Below are 6,187 nucleotides of genomic sequence, written 5' to 3'. Positions count from 1 at the left end.
ATGTCTCACTTTGTTTTTGAGACGCTTTATTGCCTATGGGTGCCGCAATCCACAGACATTTCAGCTTAGTATTTTCACTGTGACCGATGGGTCTGCTTTTTAGCAGTCTCCGATATAATATAAGAATTTTTAAAATCCTTTGAATCCTCTATATACCTAAGCTATTCCAATAGGAATTTCCTCCGTTTCTGAACCAAGCTCTATATACCTCACTTCCTTTCCTCCATAATTCATCCATTCTTGCCGAATGGTATCCTTTCCTTTCCTTCCTTGATATAAATTAGGGTTTGGATTAAGTCCGATTGATATCTCCCCATTATCAACCAATTGTCCCCATACAACCAATTTCGTCTCAATCTATCCTCTCTCCTCTCTCAACCACTTACAATCTTCCATCTGTTCTATTCTTATTGGCACTCTTATTGATAGATCTGACCAAAAAACAACTTCTTGTGAAAGTTAATATAACTAGACAAAAACATTTTCCATGCCCCAATTTGCCACATAGATAGCAAAATAAAGAAAGCTTTTCATATTGGAACTTAGCATAAGTTGTTTCGTTTTGACCAATAGTTATCCCTTTCTTTCTTTTTAGGGGTTTATGAACATCCAACTTAACTCTCACCCTCATAAATTTTTTAATTCCCCTAGTTACTGAAACTGCATAATACTCCATGAATTTTCCAATAAAATCACCAAGTTGACATGCCATTCCTTCAAACATAAAACCTCCCGATGTAACACCCCTCAATCCTAAACCGTCGCCGGATTAGGGTTACGGAGCATTATCAGACATATTGGACAACTTAGAAATAATTCATAAATAAATAACATTCATAGCATAGTTTAACTTTTAAGTCTTTATAATAGACCCTCAAGGCCCAAAATACGAATTAGGAGTGGAACGGAATTTTTTTTTTTAAATTTTGGTAGCATTTTTGCTTATTTTGTATAAAACCCCCTGCAAGTTCAAACCAAAAACAACCAATACCATATATATATACTATGTAAACTTTTATACCATTTCATTAGTATAAACATTAAAATACTAAATACCATTTTTTTTTTACAATAAAAGTCTTATAACATTCTAATGTGATCAAAATAACACCTATATACGTGCCACTTTTAATTCAAAATATGGTACCTATTTATGAAGCTCTTGAGGATGTGATGAGATGAGAGATCTTCTAACCGACTCTACCTCTTCGAGTCTAACTGTACCTACGCGTTAAAATTAAACGCGTTAAGCCGGTGAAGACTTAGTAAGCACTACAAGAATAAATAGGCAAATAAATCCTATTAAAATATTATAATCCCATTTGATCAATATATATTTATATGCATTTAAGTTTCTTTAGTTGTATCTTATATTAACAAAATTTAATTTATTATTATATAAATTATAAAACTTACCTTAGTACATTGATAATTCGCTTTGGTTCACAACTTATAATTTTAGCCCAAAGTAGACTTTATAGAACACACTGAATATAAGGAACAAATACAGAAGTGCATTATTATGCACAAACGAACAGAGAGCACTAAAGTGCTAAACAGAGAGCACAGATGTGCTAAACAGAGAGCATTTAACGTGCTAATAATAGAACGGAGAGCACTAATGTGCTAATAATCAGAGAGCGCACTAGAGTTCCTTAATGGCATGCCACTAATATCCTAGTAGTTCTAAACTCATCTACTTGGGCATTAAAACTGAATTTCATACATTTAAATACTTTACATAAATATCTCGAAAAAGATTTCTCATTTCTTCATCATTACAATTTAGTGCATTTTACACAATTCACAAATATCACATCTTTTTCACACATATACTTTTGTCATAACATTATTACTTAATGTTCAAACAATATAACTTCTTATGTTCTCCAATTATAATTTTCTTTTCAAATTTCATAATTCCATAATCTATTATTATTATTATTATTATTTATTTATTTACTTATAAATTTAAATATATATATATTACATTTTTTTTCTAAATAATTCTATACTACAATATAAGCATCTAAATAAAATTAATTTAAAAAAATCTTGTAATACTTACAACAAAAGGATTGAGATGATGTCTTCCTTCACTCCTTAGCCTTCTCTTTTCCTTTTTCTTCAATTAGGTCCTCTCCTTCTTTTCTTTCTCTTCAATTTCATATAAAACATATAATATTTATATGTTAGAGAAAAATAATTAAATGGCTTTCAGATACTATTAAAAAAATAAACATGTATGATATAATAAATTCATCATTTCTTACATTTACTTACATTTCAGTTTATTCCATAACTAAAATTATTTCCATTTCTATTACAATCTATTCTTTATTTTTATTTAAATTCTACTTATAACTTAGTTTAACTCCCAAATTTTCAGTAAATAAACCCCAATTTCAAACTTCTTATAATTTACTTCTTATTGCAATCTATTTCACAATTCAATCTTTTTCTCAATTCTAATTTGAATTTTTCATAAGTCCAATCTCTAATTTATCCATAAATTCAACATAAACTATAAAAAATCTACTAACTCTCAAATTTTCAACATATACCTAAGAGTATTTTGTTCTAGGATCATAAAAACTCAATAATTACAAGAAAATAAATTAAATTAACTTACCAAATTAAATTTGAACCCTTAAAATCTCAAATTTTCTTTTCTTTTCTTTCTCCTTTTTCTCTATTTCGTCCCTGCTATTCTGTTTTGTTTCTTCTTTTATTCTGTTTCTTTACTTTACTTTACTTTATGTTTTATATATAATATAATAATATAATATATTATATATAATATAATATAATAATATATTATATTATATATTAATACTTAAATATTAAGTTAATATAATTTATAATATATATTTTATATAAAAATATCTTAGATTTTTTCTTTTAACGTTAAACCGCCTCATTTTATAATAATGGTATATTTACCTATTTAGTCCTTTTTATTTTTTAATCTATAATTAAACTTTCACACTTATTTCAATCTAATCCTTTTTCCTAATTACTTCTAATTAAGTCGAATTCACCTAATCAAAACCTAATTAGACACACAACTAACTTCGTAAATATTTATAATAAATATTTACGAATCCGATTTATCGGAATGGAGTCCCGAGAATGCATTTTTTTCTTTCTTTTCTCTTTTTTATCAATTTAACTATATAATCAATAAAATTTTCCTATCAAAATTTTCATGCAGTATTCCTATCGTAATATAGACTATGCCACAATATTAAAATAAATTTTCTTTCTAGATCGGATTTGTGGTCACAAAACCACTATTCAGATTTTACTGAAAATGGACCATTACACCCGATAAATTATGTATTTGTACCCAAAATTCTGTGAAAAATAATGGAACTTGGAACGGATGCTCCCTTTTCAACAATCGATGAAGCAAAACTAGGTGCCTATTGAAGAACCACGGTGTACCCCTTATAACACTTTTAATATCGATCTCATGATAAAACCTGAATAGAATTCTTTTCTCCCCTAAGTCTATAATAGAAATTCTGCCCACTGGATGCCATACTTTTGCTAGCTTCCTTCTGATGGACGAAAAGTGTACCACACTCTTCGTTAATACCTTCCCAACCAAACATAATTCGTATTCCTCATCCTCTTATTCTTCGATTCGTTGTCCTTCTATAGTGTCTTTTTTGTCATCTGATATATTCAAATTTGCTAGTTCTTCATCCATCGTTTTAATATTTATCCATTTTCCTTCCAATTTTGCAAGATTTGAAATTGCCACAAACCCTAACTTTCGATACTACGTGCTATTCAACAAACAGAGAAAACGTGTTATTCAGCAGATAGAGAAAACGTGTTATTCAGCAGACTCTTTCTTTCTTTCGTTCTTATTGTTTATTATCTTAAATAATGATTAAATGAAGTAAAACTAATTTTGAAAATTAATTAAAAATAAAATAATGTTCTAAAACTAATGAAAAATTAAAAAAAAGTTAAAAAGAACCAATAGTAAAATATTAAATAATTAGTTAGAATAAAATGATGTATTAAGTAATATATAACATAAAATGTTAATTCTTAATTCATCAATTAGTATCATATGTAATAGGCCCAATTCGCCCGGCCCATTATAAACTAAAAATAATAAATATAAAAAAATAAGAGAAAATAAATAGCCCAAAATTAAATCAAAGTCCAAGTTCTTTTATAAAATAGCCCAAATAACCCATTACCCCAGGCCCAATACACCCAAAAATATCTCAGTAGCACTGGAAGCTTCTGGAACGTGCCAGAATAAGCAAGAGAGTTAGGGCTCCCACGAGTGACTCCTCACATGGCCTCCTTCGCACGTCTCTCCACTCCACTGTACAACCGAGCCTGCAAAAGAACACACCAGAAGGAGCCAATAACAGAATTCATAGCAGACGACAGTAGGAAAATAGGATTTTTTATATATTTTTTATTTTTATTTATCTTGTGAATCTGGCTATAAAAGCCATTGATGTACCTGCAAATTTTTTTACGCACACAGAATATAGACTACGCACACTACAAAATTCCAGTACCAGAAATCAAAGAAATCAGAAGGTGATTCAATTTTTTTTTTCCTCTTTCGTCTTCAATATATACATATCTATATATACATATATATATTTTTTCGCATATACCTGGTTTTTAGTTTTTTTTAAAAAGGAAAGAAAAAGAAAAATTACCTTTGCTAAATGCATTGATGAGATCCCTTGACTTCTCCGTTGAAATCGGGGATAGAAATGCGTATTCACAAATGAAAATGGTCTTTGAAGTGTTGATTTCAATTGAAATAAAGGCTGTTTCTATACACCTCACCAATTTTAATGGTGTACTGGTGCTGAAATAGCCTTAGAAATTAAAGGCTGCTGAGTCAAAACCCTAAATAAATTGGGTGTTTGGCTTGCGTTTGGAAGGAATGGTTAAATAGCCATTCAATTTCCTTTAAATTTTGGGTAAATAATGAAACGGTACAGCTTTAGGAAGGAGCAACCCGCGCGTCAGCCCGTCCAAAAGACCCGGATCCTCGTTTTTGCGCTCAAAAGGGGTTTTTTTTGCATCAAGTCCCTCTCCTTTTGTGTTGCATTCTGATTAGCCCCTAATTGCAACTTACCAGTTTTTTAAAATTTTCCCTAACATTTGCGCATTTTTGCAATTGGATCTGCACCGCAACATTATGCTTTGGGGCCTGGACAATTCTCCATTCTAGTCCCTATATGTTAATGCGCATTACACATTAATCCCATTTATGATTACTTTATTCGTAGATTGACCCTCCTATTTTAATTCTGTTTTAATTAAGTTTGTTAAACACTGTATATTCACGTTCTATTACATGTTGGATTATATGTGTGGATATTTTTAATGATCTTGACATTTTTATTCTATTATTTTGATAATTTGTATATTATTTGCAATAAAGTTCATTCTAATTTATGTATGCTATTAATTTTATGTCGTTTTTTCTTTTAAATTTATTTATATTTTTAATATTTATATTCGTTTATTTTATGTGTCATTTAAGTTATCATTAGGCATATATTTTAACATTTATATATTTAATTTACATATATTACATAAGCCATGTTATTCTTATACATATATATATATATATTTATAAACTTGTATACTTATGTTTCTAAATTTATTATGTATATAATTTATGTTAATATTAAGTTAATATTAAAATTCATATTTTAACTCAATGATATTTTGACATACAATTATTTTTAAAATTTATCCATATATACATTACCCATATAAAATTATTTTTTAGTGCATATTATTATTTTCATAAAACCTTACGTAAATATTTTCTTTCTTCCCTATGTATATACATTTTTCTTTAGAAATTATTTATGTGTATAGTGCATTTCTTGTAAGAATTCTATTTTAAATTATATAATTTATTTATTGAATACTCTCATATTATCCTTATTTATGTATTATTCATATATTCCATCACTCTAAATCAATTTGTTACATGTAAAATTATATATTATTTGTTTCCAAATTCCTTTATAAATATAATCTTATAAATATATATATCATATATATCACTAAATTTGTGTGTAAATATAGCTTTGCCTTTTGTATATGACCTTGTTTTTTAGAAATTTTTGTTACATATATATAACTTATATATTTACTTTGTTTCTTTCATACATTATTA

General features: G+C 27.9%; 1 long non-coding RNA gene across 1 annotated transcript; it reads right to left on the bottom strand.

Annotated features, from left to right (window-relative positions):
- Positions 1-4,170: 4,170 nt before the first annotated feature.
- Positions 4,171-5,287, bottom strand: LOC108472572 (uncharacterized). The gene is made up of 2 exons (XR_001869562.2): positions 4,701-5,287; positions 4,171-4,365 (listed from the first exon to the last, which is right to left on the bottom strand). It is a non-coding gene; the product is annotated as an uncharacterized LOC108472572 (long non-coding RNA).
- Positions 5,288-6,187: the final 900 nt, after the last annotated feature.

The sequence above is a fragment of the Gossypium arboreum genome, chromosome 11 (genome assembly GCF_025698485.1).
Source record: "Gossypium arboreum isolate Shixiya-1 chromosome 11, ASM2569848v2, whole genome shotgun sequence".
In the NCBI taxonomy this organism is placed as follows: Eukaryota; Viridiplantae; Streptophyta; class Magnoliopsida; order Malvales; family Malvaceae; genus Gossypium; species Gossypium arboreum.
The sequence above is the reverse complement of the archived record's forward strand: the minus strand, read 5'-3'. Positions and strand labels throughout refer to the sequence as shown.